The following is a 15,646-nucleotide window of genomic DNA, read 5'->3' as shown; positions in this document are numbered from 1 at the left end:
CGTTTGGACTAGATGTTCAAACGATGTGAGCATAGAAAAATTCAGAACAAACAATTTATAATATTGTGAAATGATTTTTATTATAGTATAAAATTGTAATATGTACATATATATAAAATTTTACATTACAATCATATACATATATCATATTGTAATATTATCACACGATTTTACTTATCTGTGTTTATTAAATAGATATCACATATTATTCATATATTCATATATGTATGTATATGGAAAAGTGTTCACATATTCAATATTGTTTATAGTTTTTTTATAGTTAATAAATAAAAAAGAATCACTCGAAAGTACAAACAAAGAAAACGCTGTGAAACGCTAAAAAATCCCTCACTTTTGGTTTTTAAGATGTGGCAATGCTGGTTTTCTCGTAAATTAAGCACTCTAAACTTTTCAGCCATAAATTTGATAAGTGATTTTTAAATTAGTGAATTTAGCTGAAAAATTGCAAAATAAATGTGAAATGTGAGCTTATTTCAATGCTTAAAGTGTATATTTGAATATACAGAGTAAGAAACGTGAAAAAATTTAATGAAACGCAGAGAAATAACATGTGTTCTTAGTGCAAATTTTTGAATTTTTCAACGTGAATATTTTAAAAACTATTAGTAATTTTTATATTATTTTAAATATTCCTTCTCTGGAGAAGCTCCCCTATCCGTACATACCCCATTTATACGGAATATTGTTTTTTTTTTTACCCCTCCGCCAAAGTAATCGGAATTGTGCCGATGCGTCAATTCACAAAAGTCATCTCAATAAATTGATACTATGTTCAGACCGAAAATTTCAAAGATTAGATTACATTTAAGCATTTCATAACCCAACAGTGTTCTCACTGCCGTTAGAAAGATTAAAAAACAGCTGTTGTTGTCATTCAAGAATTCACATCGCTTAATATTTATCAAAAGAAAAGATTGTCATATAGTATTTTGAAATAAAAGCCGTCTTTTTTAAATATTTTCCATATAATAGAAATAATGGATGCATTTTTTCATTTTTTTGGTCGATTTTCAGGTGAAATTAGATTCATTGCTCTAAAAAAAATGTGTTTGTTTACATTTTTTTCCCTTTGTAGTGTCTAAATCAGCTGTGATAACGTAACAGATTTCCAGTGCTGACTAGTATTTTTCCAGTGCTGACAAGTAGATTGCGCAAAATCAGAGTCGCACGGACAGATTTAGCGTGGATCAGTTTCAAATCATTTCAATGAAGTGATTTGGAACTGTCATTTTTGTATGGCGAAATCTTGATAAATTTTTAAGATTAGTGGGATAATCCATTCAATAGCCGAAATCGTGTGATTAAGTGTCGGTCTGAACATAGTGTAACCGAATAGCTGTTAATACAAGGTCTGTCGCAAAAGAAACAGGACTGTTAAAAAAACAACAAAAATTAATATTTTTCAAAAGTTATATTTTTTTATTCAAAGTATTTTCCTTGTGCTTCGATACAGCGCTTAGCCCGGTCAATTAGCATTTGAAATGAGTATTTAAGGTCATTTTTCGGAATGCTCTTGAGAATATCGGTCGTCGCCTTTTGGATAGCTGAAATGCCCTCCTGGAACCAATGTCATCGTGCAAAAGGCGCCAGGACCCTGCCTCACGGTATTGTGGTCGGGCACGACGAATGCGTGACAAAAGACGCTTCATAACACCAAGGTAAAACACAGCATTAGTCGTTTGGCTAGGCGAGACGAACTACTCGGAATCGTAAAAACAAACCAGCATTGTCTTTATTTTTGACTTCTGAAGACGACTTTTTTCGGTGATGGCTCTCGTCTTCACGACCTTTTTGGAATCGCTTAAACCACTCATGCACATTACTACCATATAGGCACTGATCACCATAAACTTTTTTCATCATTTGAAATGTTTCAGTAGTTTAATATTTGCTCTTTGTTCAAAATGCATTTTACGACCGATGACCAAAAGCTGCTGTCACTTTTTGATCGATAACATCGATTGTAGTTATCCAATTGTCTTAAAATTTTTACGAAATGTCAACAAGAGATCAAAATTTTTATTTCATATACCCACCAGATCTGGCGCCACCAGAAACAATTACATTTAAAAAGTTCTGTTTCTTTTGCGACAGACTTTGTATTTACTCTCATGGCTAAACCAAGGTATATTTTTATATGATAAAAATTTGGTTATTGTGCGATAATAATTTGCATCGCAGACAGTAAGTGTGTAGGCGCCGTTGCTCAAAAGCTTGATTAAAAAGATATTATTTAATATTAAATATATTATTATAATAGGAGGTGGGCGGAGGGTTTTAGTATCATTAGAAATCTAGTTCTTTATTTTTATTTTTATAGGGTTTAATAAAAAAAAACTGATTATATAGAAACATTCGAGAAGCGAAAACAATGAAAAGGAAAAACAACTGGCGAGATGGTGTAAATTTGGCTATAACCGCGTAAGCGACTTTTACGCCAATTAGGGAAAAGAAAACCGAAATCCGATTTCGAAAGTTCAATTTCACACATCAACCGGCATAATTGAAATACACAAAAACCATAAAACACATTGACGTGGTAAAACTAATATAATAATAAATATATAATATATAATATAATATACATAATCATAGTAATCTCATAATTTATTCCATTATTATATTATACTCGCTGACCCCGCAGCCGTTGTCCTGCGTGAAATTATGTGTTTTGAAATGAAGAGAATGCTAAATTTATCATTTGTTTTTTTTTTTTCAATGTAACGTAGCTTAATAAACAAAATTTTTTGGTTTCTGTTCCGGTGCGTAAATGTACAGAGAAGATAGTTTTCCAACTCGTGAGCACGCCACGTATTTTTGGCCGTGTGAAAAACATAGCAGTTCCAAATTTATTCGAATTCGTAGAATCAAGCATTCTGCCCCCTTGTATTCGATAGGTGCGTCACAATCAGTCAGGTTCCATTACACAGTTTCGGCGCTTGCAGATTGCGATACACAATAACTACAGATCCAACTTTGAGACGCAAATGATGCGGTGGCATACCAAGCCTCTCCAAAGAATTTAAAAATTCTACAGGATAATTCACGGCGTCGTCTTCATTGTCAAGACGATCGATCGATTTGTATGAGCGCAAGTCTCCCGGAATTTGACTTTGAATCTTCCAGTTTAAGTCAACAATATCGGTATTTTTGGCAGCTATCATTCCACGTGCACTCAAGGAATCGTAGTTACGATAATTTGGTTAATTTTCGGATAAACATTCGTGATGAGTTCATCTTTTGTGAATCGATAAACGGCAAATGGAATTGATATCAAACCACCGGAAGTATGAACCGGAATTGACACATTTCCAATTCTTAGCGAATACGATGTAAAATGTCTTCGACGATGGATTGCATGTATAATCGTCAAAGTCAATTTTGTTGCTGGCGGTGTTTCCACTGCCTGTAATGTGTTCTCTGGGTTGAAATACACTCTTTGGCCATTCTCCAAATTAAATGCTAGACGCGCAACAGTCGGCAAACGTTTATGAATTGTAAAAGTAAACATCTAAAAAGCGCCTTATTGCAGTTCACGTATCGACCGCATCGTTCAAGACCAATAACCGCCATGTTGCTTCCTTTGGTGACGTAATTACAAACGTATTTTATTGATTTCACCAAACTGCAATACTCAACATTGACATGACTTTTGAATGTGAATTAGACAACAGTGGCGAATATAGTACGATCCATGTGTTGTCAACTTCGATATTCACTCTTCTAAATTGAATGCTGAATGTTCTGCCGTTGTCGTCTGGTGAGCGACGCCGATAGAGTGGATATCCATCATTTCAGGTTTGTGTTTCCGAAAGAAAAGCACGTGGATACTGTTTGTGCTGTGCATTTATTGTCAGACATACAAACCGAAGTGGAATACTGATTTTCATCACTTAGTATAATACAGGATTTTGACTGCGGCAAACCTCTCTTTTGCAACACAACAGAGTACATCTAGCATCTAACAACACCAGACGATCGCTTTCTGATTGACCGCGACGTATAATACCGCACGTATGTCATCGCATTCTGGGAGTACTCGATCACTTTGTGTGCAACACACATAACATTTTCACTGAATAATTTTCAAAAATTTTTGAAACGAACGACAAATTTGAACGATTCAAATAATTGAAAAACAAAACAAAAAAATTGAAAACAAAATTTTGTATGTCCTCGCATTCTGGGAGTACTCGATCACTTTGTGTGCAACACACATAACATTTTCACTGAATAATTTTCAAAAATTTTTGAAACAAACGACAAATTTGAACGATTCAAATAATTGAAAACAAAACAAAAAAATTGAAAACAAAATTTTGTATGGAAAAGATTAACTTTTTGGAATTGTCCAATTTTCCGACTTTTCCTCACAAAAGGCATACAGGATTTTTTATTTCTAAACCTTCCCCGATCCACATGGAACATTCTCTGAAAATTTCACCAAAATTGGTTCAGTCGTTCCCTTAGCGTTACTAATAAACAAACATTCATTCGTTTGTATGGAAAAAAAGAAAAGGGCTGTTTTTAGGGGTTTTCGGCAATTTTTCAAAATTTTCTTGCCGTAAAAACCATCCTTGAGCCTCAACGAACATTTAAAAAAAAGAATTGGCAAAATTGGTCCAGGCGTTTTTGAGTTATGCGCTTACCAACACATTTAGCGATTTATTTTTATATATAAGATTATTCCTTTGTACAAAACATATTCCTTTAAAACCACTTATGTATACTTTTATACAAAAAAATTTAGAAAACAAAAATCCAGAACCACTACAAGAAATAGAAATTTGACAAAATTAATTACTAATATTATACTTAGTATCAGCCTAACACATAAATAATCTTTCCACATATGTATGTTAGCATAACATTTCGATGTGATTTCGAATCTACTAACACAGTACAGTAAAGTAACATTGAATTTAGTTTTAAGCTGATATTTAATAAATAAACACGTGCAACGGAGCACTCATCAATTAAACATAATTACTATGAGCGTCAAAAATAAGTAAACAGCAATTCTATTAATATTACGAAGCGGACTTTCATACAACAATAAAAATTTATTATAGTATTCAATACTTATATTATAAGAGTTTAAACTTGTATAACTAATAAACAGAAACTAAACACAGCCAAAAATAATTCACTTAAACTAAAACTGCTTTCTCCAGACTGAACAAGGAAGCAACGCAAATGGGTCTGGCAGTGAACGAGGGCAAGACGCACTCGCGTCTTGGCCCCCACGTCACTGTTGACAGTCATAACTTTGAAGTTGTAGATAATTTTGTCTATTTAGGAACCAGCGTTAACACCACCAACAATGTCAGCCTGGAAATCCAACGCAGGATTACTCTTGCCAACAGGTGCTACTTCGGACTGAGTAGGCAATTGAAAAGTAAAGTCCTCTCTCGACGAACAAAAGCCAAACTCTATAAGACGCTCATAATTCCCGTCCTGCTATATGGTGCAGAGGCTTGGACGATGACAACAACCGATGAGTCGACGTTGCGAGTTTTCGAGAGAAAAGTTCTGCGAAAGATTTATGGTCCTTTGCGCGTTGGCCACGGCGAATATCGCATTCGATGGAACGATGAGCTGTACGAGATATACGACGACATTGACATAGTTCAGCGAATTAAAAGACAGCGGCTACGCTGGCTAGGTCATGTTGTCCGGATGGATGAAAACACTCCAGCTCTGAAAGTGTTCGACGCAGTACCCGCCGCGGGAAGCAGAGGAAGAGGAAGACCTCCACTCCGTTGGAAGGACCAAGTGGAGAAGGACCTGGCCTCGCTTGGAATATCCAATTGGCGCCACGTAGCGAAGAGAAGAAACGACTGGCGCGCTGTTGTTGACTCGGCTATAATCGCGTAAGCGGTGTCTACGCCAGTAAAGAAGAAGAAGAAACTAAAACTACTCTCTTTTTTTTGCGTAAAAACAGGAGACAGTGTTCAATTTTTTCGAATAGCGAGCTTTCAATATAAACGGACGTATCTTGATGCGCTCCGTAGAAAATGTTAAAAAAAAAACAAAAATAAAAATAAAAAAAATAAACAAATATTCAAAAAAGTGCATTAAGTGCAAGCGTTAAGCAATATCGCCGCTTTACAAAAAAAAAAACAAAGCATGAGAGCAGCGCAGCGCCACCGACAAGGCCGTAGACATTCTCTGAATGCCTGCTTCAGCTTTGTCAAGTCTGCGAATTCAGCTCCTACCAACAAACAAGGCAACGGTGAGAAGGATGAGTCATCGCAGCGACCAAGTGAGCAGAACCATAAGTAGAACTTACAAAAAACAATAGCAGCAGAAAACGGCAGTCAACAACGGCCAGCAACAAACGTGATCATTTTCCAAATAAGAATAAACGGGAAGTTTTAAATGGCAACAGATTTGTCTTACTAAGCAATGGATCAGACGACGATGCGAAGGGTACCACCACAGTCGTTAATGCCAAACCACCTCCAATATATAATATTTGCGCGAACGTAGCAGTAATACTCTTGCTGCGAAATTAAGTGAAATTGTTGGCACTAACAATTTTCATATAGTACCTTTGAAAAAAGCAATATAGACGAAACAAAAATTCAGTCCTACACTGAAAAAAGCTTCATGGAAATCGTTAAATTTTTGTCAAATAAAAACCAAAATTATTATTCGTATCAACTGAAAAGCTCTAAGGGCCTAGTTGTTGTAATCAAGGGTATAGAGTTCGCCGTAGACTCTAGTGAAGTCAAGGAAGCATTGGAAGAATGGGGCTTTGGTATTAAAACAGTTGTAAATATATTTAATAGAAACAAAGTACCACTGACAATGTTTAAAATTGAATTGTTGCCGAACTCAAAACAACTTAAAAAAATTAAATACATCCAATATATAATTTGAAATATTTGCTGCATCGTAGAGTAACACATAAAAGAAACGGTCCGGAACAATGTACTAACTTCCAAGAATATGGGCATACTAGATCATATTCAGTGTTGTCAGAATATTTTTCCAAGGACCACTAGTGTCGACTCTAAAACCACTAAAAGACCACTAGATTTTAAATTTTTAAAGAAAAAGTGAATAATAAAACATAATCTTATTTTGATTTACCTTAGCATTGTCTTGATGTTTTTTGGTCGTTGTATGACTTTTTAAATCTGCATAGTGATTCCGCAACCTTACACCGCATAACCTACACTTATCTACTTTATTGCTGTCATTATCTTCTACAACTTGTAACCAATCTTTTAAAATAGGATCTTTGAGCCAGAAATCTCTAAATTTTTGAGAATACTGTCGTTTACTAAACATTGTTGTATGAGTATATTAATGATGGAGTACATTACAAGTAAATTTTCACTTTAAAAGATTTAAAAAATGAAGATTTATTCTGTTACGAAGAAAGAAAGAGCGAACAAGATGAAAGAGAACGTAGAAGTATATCAAACAATTGAGTATAGTGGAATGTAGCTGTTAAAAAGGCTCCCCCCTTGAGATATAACAGGTTATCTTTATTTGTCTTATTCGTAGCTCTTTAAAAGCTTGAAATAGAACTAAAATATCTTATGGGGGAAGCAATTGTGATGAATATATATAATATATATTATTCATTTTTTGTATTTACCGTCAGAGGGTATTTACCGCTAAAAAAAACCACCAGCCACTAAAAAAGTTTTTTTGCCCACTAGAGGGAAAGTAATTATTATTTTTAGGATTATCCCAATAATCTTAAAAATTTATCAAGATTTCGCTATACAAAAATGACAGTTCCAAATCACTTCATTGAAATGATTTGAAACTGATCCACGCTAAATCTGTCCGTGCGACTCTGATTTTGCGCAATCTACTTGTCAGCACTGGAAAAATACTAGTCAGCACTGGAAAACTGTTACATTATCACATTTGTTTGTAAACAAACAAATTTATTTTATAGCAATGAATCTAATTTCACCTGAAAATCGACTTAACAAATGAAAAAATGCATTCACTATTTCTATTATATGGAAAACATTTGAAAAAAGACGGCTTTTATTTCAAACTACTATATGACAATCTTTTCTTTTGATAAATATTAAGCGATGTGACTTCACGAATGACAATAACAGCTATTTTTTTAACTTTCTAACGGCAGTGAGAACACTGTTGGGTTATGAAATGATTAAATGTAATCTAATCTTTTGAATTTTCGGTCTGAACATGGTATAAAACCATTAGTTTTAGTGGTAAAACCACAGAGTTGGCATCACTGATCATATTGCACTCTACGCTGTGTTTGTGTGGAAGGTGATGATTTACATCCCACTTCTAAATGCACACTAAGGAAAGACGAATTAAATAAAAAATGCAGCAGTTGAGGAGGAAATCACACTGTTAACTACAGGAGTTATCCTTTATATAAAGATTTGAAATCGAAGTTGTCACAGGGCATTCAAGCACGTCGTAACCAAATGTTACAAACACCCCGTAATGAAATTATAGCAACCTCAGACAAAAGTCCAAATCCTATTACTTCTAACAGTAATAATATGCAAGGAAGCTATGCAAATGTGGTGAAAGGCAACACTCTGCAAATGCAACTGCCGCAAAATCCTCCAAATAGAGGTATTGAAACGATGATTATAAATCTTACACAGTGTATGACACAATTTATGTCTAGCAAGCAAAACTTGATCTAAGATTTAATAAAATCACAAAATCAAATGCTGCAAAATTTATTAAGTAAAAAATGAGCTTACTATATATCTATATATGGAGTGCTAACGGTGTTAACCAACATAAATTAGAGATTAATAGATTTCTGTCTGCAAGAAACATAAATGTAATGTTTATATCAGAGACTCATTTAACAAATAGAAATAGTTTCAATATACCGGGATTTAGACTATGTGTCACAAATCATCCAGATGGAAAGGCGCATGGTGGCGCATGACAGTGTTGATTAGAAATCGTTTAAACCACTATGCTCTATAATCTCATGCTACTCCACAGTTACAAGCTACAACAATATCGCTAAAAAATCAGAGTTGTGACTTAAACTTACGGCTATATACTGCCCACCTCGTTTTAAAAACTCTTTTGGAGCACTAGGTCAACGATGGAGTTTACAACGCAAAACACACGTACTAGGGCTTACGTCTTATTAATCCGAAAGGACGACAGCTGTATCAAACTGTTATAAATAGGCACAACAACCTTGAAATAATATCTCCTGGTAAGCCGACATATTGGCCTAGTGATCGTAAAAAATACCAGATTTAAATGATTTTGCTGTAATCAAAAATGTGTGATAAATCGCACATAACAGCTGATACATGTACTGATCTATCTTCTGATCACTCGCCTGTACTAATAAAGTTATGTGAACAACCCATATTCGTTAATCCAAAAGTGGGTTTAACTTCTTATAAAACGAATTGGCTAAAATAAGAAAAATACGTGAGTAGCCACATTAATATTGAGTACAAAATAAATATAGGAAGAGATGTTGACGAAAACTTAAGAGAAGTCAATGATATTATAACCAGCGCAGCTGTCTTAGCAACAACAAACAAAAACTATAAGCCGCTTGGTCCCAGAAAAATGTCTAATATTCTAATTATTAATCTCGGATACCATTCTAATTCATGGAAAATCATTATAGATAAACCTGGGGAAGACGTAACACAGCCGTCTTCATACAGACCAATCAGTCTTCTACCCTGTCTTTCTAAAGTATTTGAAAAGTATTACTATCAAAGATGTCTCCTTTCCTTCACGGAAATAATACAATACCAATGCATCAATTCGGATTTCGTGTGAAACATGGCACATTAGAGCAAATAAATAGAATTGCTAACGAAATAAGGAAAGCATTTGAGCACAGGGTACTGTTCAGTAATATCTCTAGATGTAGTTCTATCTTGTAAAAAACATTGGAGTCTTATTTAAATAATAGACAATTTCTGGTGAAAGTAGGAGATTTCATATCGGCTGAAAGACAGATAAGGGCTGGTGTACCACAGGGCAGCGTTTAAGGCCCAACTCTATACATCACACAAAGTTCCAAAGTAAACAGGACTTAAAAAAACAGAACAAATGGATTTTTCGGCAAAATCAATTTATTTTATTCAAAATAGTCTCATTCTGCTTCAATACAGCTTTTCGCACAGTCCAGCATGTCGAACGAGTGTTTTAGCTCGTTGGCCAGTATGCAGGTGCGCTATCCTTTCATGGTCAAATGCATTTTTCCGAAGTCGCACGGTGCCATATCAGGTGAATACAGTTAAAATGTGATTTTGGTCATATAATCGGTCACAAGCGTCGATCGATGAGACGGATTCTGAGCAATTTTTCGTCGTCAGTCAATTTGTGCACACACCTTTCGTAAGCACAAATGTTCGGTCATAATGCGATAAATCGATGTTTTGGAGATGTTCAATACCATTTCCATAAATTGCAGTGATGATTTCGGCTGATTTTTGATGAGCTCACGCACAGTTTCGATGGAATTTCCGGATTTTGATTGGTCAACATGGTGATCGTCATTTATGTCCTCACGACTACTCGTGCATTCTGCTACGGGATCATTTTCGCACCGATAACACAAACATGCTGACACTTAAAACGAGATAACTTCACTTCCAATCAATGAAATGTCGAAAAATTCTCACTGGAAAATCGATAAAGATAGCGGATTCTAACGCACCCGTCGACATATAGAGGGCGCCAACAGGGAGCTAGATTCAAATAGTCCTGTTTACTTTGGAATGCACCTTGTATATACAGCAGATCTTCCAACAGCTAACAATGAATTAATTTCAACTTTTGTGGACGACGCGGCTATAAATGTGAATAAACAGAAGTGTAAGCACAAGCCATTTTCGCTTAGACCAAAAATGTGCCCGGCAGTAAAAGTAAACAATATTTTAATACCCCAAGCGAACGAAGTAATATATCTTGGTATTCACCTAGATAGAAGGCTCACGTGAAGAAAACACATCTCTAGTAAAATAACATATATGAAGATTAAAGCTGCAAATTTAAACTGGCTTTTAAATAAAAACTCCAAACTTAGCCTAGACAACAAAATGCTTTTATATAATGCGGACATAAAGTCAATTTGGATGTATGGCAATCTACTGTATGGTACGACCTGTGCAATATTGATATAATACAAAGGTTCCAATCAAAAATGCTTAGAACAATCACGTGTTTACCATGGTACATGCGTAACGAAAATATCCATAAAGACCTTGGTATTCCTATGATAAAGAAAGAAGTAGAAGATAGCAGAATTAAATAATATCTAAACTCAAGAGATCACCCAAACTCTTTGGCTAAAGCTTATGTTTTAACGAGTTCTTAGATAAAATGTCGGAGTTGGGTCTTAACCAAATTAATTTAATTTCAAACGAGTTTGGTAAGTTCTTAGATCTATTTTATGTTGATAACGCAGGATGAAGTCATGTGTAGAAGTTCACGCAAGTGAGGAAAGTTCTCTGATTGCCTTTCACTTGGGAGTGGCCAGAAATGATTCTTTTACATATGACTCAAGCAGCTCACGACTTCCGGTCCTTGACCAACTATCCTGTGGGTAGCCTAAGAACATCCGTTTGAAGGCGAGCTAAAGTGAAAAGGCGAAACCACCCCCTGCATAGGGTTGTGCGCGGGGTTTGGGACCCGCCACGTAAAAAAACACGCCAATGAAAAAGCAACAACAGCCTCGGATGAGAGACCTCCCTTTTGATGACGACCATGGCAAACGAAATAAGGAGTACGAATTGAGGGCATGCACTTGGAATGTCCGGTCTCTTAATTGGGAAGGTTCCGCTGCCCAGCTGGTTGATGTAAAAATAAAGGCTGACATCACCGCCGTCCAAGAAATGCGATTGGCGGGACAAGGACAGAGACAAGTAGCTCCTTGTGGCATTTACTACAGTAGCCATGTAAAGGAGCGTAAGTTTGGTGTGGGATTCGTGGAGGGAGAGAGACTCCGTCGCCGAGTACTATCATTCACTGCGGTAAATGAACGTCTGACCACAGTCCGCATCAAATCGATGTTCTTCAACATATCGCTGATTTGCGCCCACGCCCCGACGGAAGAGAAGGACGACAGGACCAAAGATGATTGGTCGCCAGGGTGGGCAAAGAAGGTATCTTTGGCACTACGGTCGGTAAATTCAGCCTCTACGAGAAAACATCCGCAAATCGGTTGAGGCTGATCAACTTCGCCGAGGCCCGAAATATGGTTATCTGTAGTACTAAATTCCAGCATCAGAAGATTTATTAAGATACCTGGCTGTCTCCGGATCGAAAAACTACCAACCTGATCGATCATGTTGTGATAGACGGAAGACACGTCTCCAGTGTTTTAGATGTGCGTGCGCTCCGAGGTCTTAACATCGACTCGGAACACTATCTTGTTGCAGCAAAAAACGCACGTCAACAAACACAAAGAAGGTTCGACGGTGAGAAACTGCATTCACAACAGACAGCCGAACGATTTTCTACTCGGCTTGCACTCCTGCTCTCTGAGAGCACTCGTCAACAACTCGGTATAAAGGAACTTTGGGACGGCATTTCAAACTCCTTACGTACAGCTGCAACCGAAACCATTGGTTTTCGGAAAGTGCAAAAGAACAGCTGGTACGACGAGGAGTGCCGTGTCGCAGCGGAGAGAAAACAGACTGCCTACCTCGCAACGTTACGATCGACCACAACACGTGCGGGATGGGATAGATACCGAGAGTTGAAGAGGGAAGCGAGACGCATTTGCAGACAGAAAAAGAAAAAGGCCGAAATGCGTCAGTACGAAGAGCTTGATAAGCTGGCCGACATCCATCCATAAAATCCATAAAAAAGGAGACCCCATAATCTGCGCCAACTACCGTGGGATTAGCCTCTTCAACACCGCATATAAGGTTCTATCGAGCGTATTGTGTGAAAGATTAAAGCCAACCGTCAACAAACTGATTGCACCTTATCAGTGTGGATTTAGGCCTGGCAAATCAACAACCGACCAGATATTCACCATGCGCCAAATCTTGAAAAAGACCCGCGAAAGGAGAACCTACGCACACCCCTCTTCGTCGATTTCAAAGCTGCTTTCGACAGCACGAAAAGGAGCTGCCTTTATGCCGCGATGTCTAAATTTGGTATGCCCGCAAAATTAATACGGCTGTGTCAGCTGACGTTGAACAACACCAAAGGCTCCGTCAGAATCGGGAAGGACCTCTCCGAGCCGTTCGATACCAAACGAGGTTTCAGACAAGGCGATTCCCTATCGTGCGACTTCTGCAAACCGCTTCTGGAGAAAATAGTTCGAGCTGCAGAACTAAATAGAGAAGGTACCATCTTCTATAAGAGTGTACAGCTGCTGGCGTATGCCGATGATATTGAACCACGGCGTTAGTTCTGCTTTCTCCAGACTGGACAAGGAAGCAAAACAAATGGGTCTGGCAGTGAACGAGGGCAAGACGAAATATCTCCTGTCATCAAACAAACAGTCGTCGCCCTCGCGACTTGGCACTCACGTCACTGTTGACAGTCATAACTTTGAAGTTGTAGATAATTTCGTCTATCTTGGATCCAGTGTAAGCACCACCGACAATGTCAGCCTGGAAATCCAACGCAGGATAACTCTTGCCAACAGGTGCTACTTCGGACTAAGTAGGAAATTGAGAAACAAAGTCCTCTCTCGACAAACAAAAACCAAACTGTATAAGTCACTCATCTCTTCCTGCTATACGGTGCAGAGGCTTGGACGATGTCAACAACGGATGAGTCAAAAGTTCTACGAAAGATTTATGGTCCTTTGCGCGTTGGCCACGGCGAATATCGCATTCGATGGAACGATGAGCTGGACGAGACATACGACGACATTGACATAGTTCAGCGAATTAAAAGACATCGGTTACGCTGGCTAGGTCATGTTGTCCGGATGGACGAAAACACTCCAGCACTGAAAGTATTCGACGCAGTACCCGCCGGGAGAAGTAGAGGAAGAGAAAGACCTCCACTCCAATGGAAGGACCAAGTGAAGAATTAGAATTTATATAATCACAATGGCTGCCGAGCAGTTTTGACGACATCCTTTACCGGATAATAAGCACTTTTCTCTAAATCCACATTATTCTCATAGTTTTTATGCATGAGAATTCGTAAACCTTTCCTAGCAGCCATCTTCAGGTTTTTCATTAGGACTTACATCAGGAGAACAAGGTGGCCATTTTAAAAGAGCGATATTTTTACGTAGAAGCCACGTTTTCGTTAACCTGCTCGTATGTTTTTTTGCATTATCTTATTGAAAACAGAGAGATTTTTGCAGATGACTGTGTAGAAGATTTGCTTCTAATACTTGCCGATACTCCGAACTATTCATTCGGCAAGAAGGGAATGCCAACGGTACTGTCCCAAAGTTTGAAAATGCGTCCTCTACTATAAGTTAGCCTTCGCCGAAATTCCAAAAGGCTCACTCCATCAAAGTAAAACTTTTTCTCAGCGGAAAAAAATTACCTAGGACCCATAGCAAAGTTTGTTTGTAAGCGCATTGTTTACTTTGCCCCAACCGTATTATTAAAAATTTTACTTTTCATGTGATTTCGGGCAAAACTGAGACGAGAGACTTTGTAGTGTGGTTTTAAGAGATGCGCTTTTTGCATTTATACACGTACAATGTTAAGATTTTGTGTTACCGCACGCCATATTAAAGAAACATATAGAAACAAAAATTTGGTTCTATGTTTTCACTTTCCTTGCGGACGTCGTTTTATTTGATATCTGTCAACAAATTTCTCTTTGTTGTCACGTGTTAATAATTGAGGATGGCTGGTATGAAAAGCTTATGAGGATTATCGTAAATTTAATACGATTTCTGAGCTAAATTGATTTTGGATATATGAGCTTTATTAATCCCAGAAATACTTAATCATTACACCAACTCAATTCTAAATTCCAATCTTCAGTGCATTCCACCTACTACCTAAAATAGTTAGAAAAAATATCCTTAGAAAAAAATGATTTTTATAGAACTGTTAGAATTACCATAGGACTTTAAAATAACACCGTTCGTTTTTGGAATGGTACACACTTTTATAACATACTTATGTGGGTTACATGGTTGGTTCTGGCTTCAGTTCTCTTGTTCTTGCAAGATTGCACGATGACACAAAATGCAAAATCCTATACCGAAATATGCAACACTTATGAATGGTTGATTCGGTCAATTTATTGAAAATGACTATCGTGCATGACTATTGTGAATTAGCGCACCTTTTTAACAAAAAACTATAACAAATTTTTATAATTTAAATAGAAATTATAAAATCTATTTAAAACTTACCTTCCTCAACAATTTAACGGCGAAATATGTCCTTATGTAAAATGACACCTAAAACTGGGTTGCAATTATATATTTAAGGATCATCGAAAATAAACATGGGTTTTGGTCTGCCATTATAAATAATTTTCTGCGTGTGTTTGTTGTTGCGTCGTTCCACCAAGAAGAAAATTCTGCAATTCGTGCACCGTGAAAGGTTTTTGCAAGAGCAAGAGAATCCCCCTAATATGTTCAAACATGTCATGCATTCGTTGAATTTACCGTGCGATTCTGTACTGTGATACTGTCTCAAGTCTCTAAATTTGGGATTTTAAGTTAGAG

The 15,646-nt window shown here is 37.0% G+C and overlaps 1 protein-coding gene across 1 annotated transcript in view; it reads left to right on the top strand.

The window, feature by feature from the left end:
- The window catches only part of LOC125778148 (uncharacterized), a 334,571-nt gene that overhangs the window by 141,286 nt on the left and 177,639 nt on the right, over positions 1 to 15,646 (top strand). The window lies entirely within an intron of this gene.

The sequence above is a fragment of the Bactrocera dorsalis genome, chromosome 4 (genome assembly GCF_023373825.1).
Source record: "Bactrocera dorsalis isolate Fly_Bdor chromosome 4, ASM2337382v1, whole genome shotgun sequence".
Taxonomy (NCBI): domain Eukaryota; kingdom Metazoa; phylum Arthropoda; class Insecta; order Diptera; family Tephritidae; genus Bactrocera; species Bactrocera dorsalis.
Note: the sequence above shows the minus strand (reverse complement) of the source record. Positions and strands in the feature narration are given on the sequence as shown.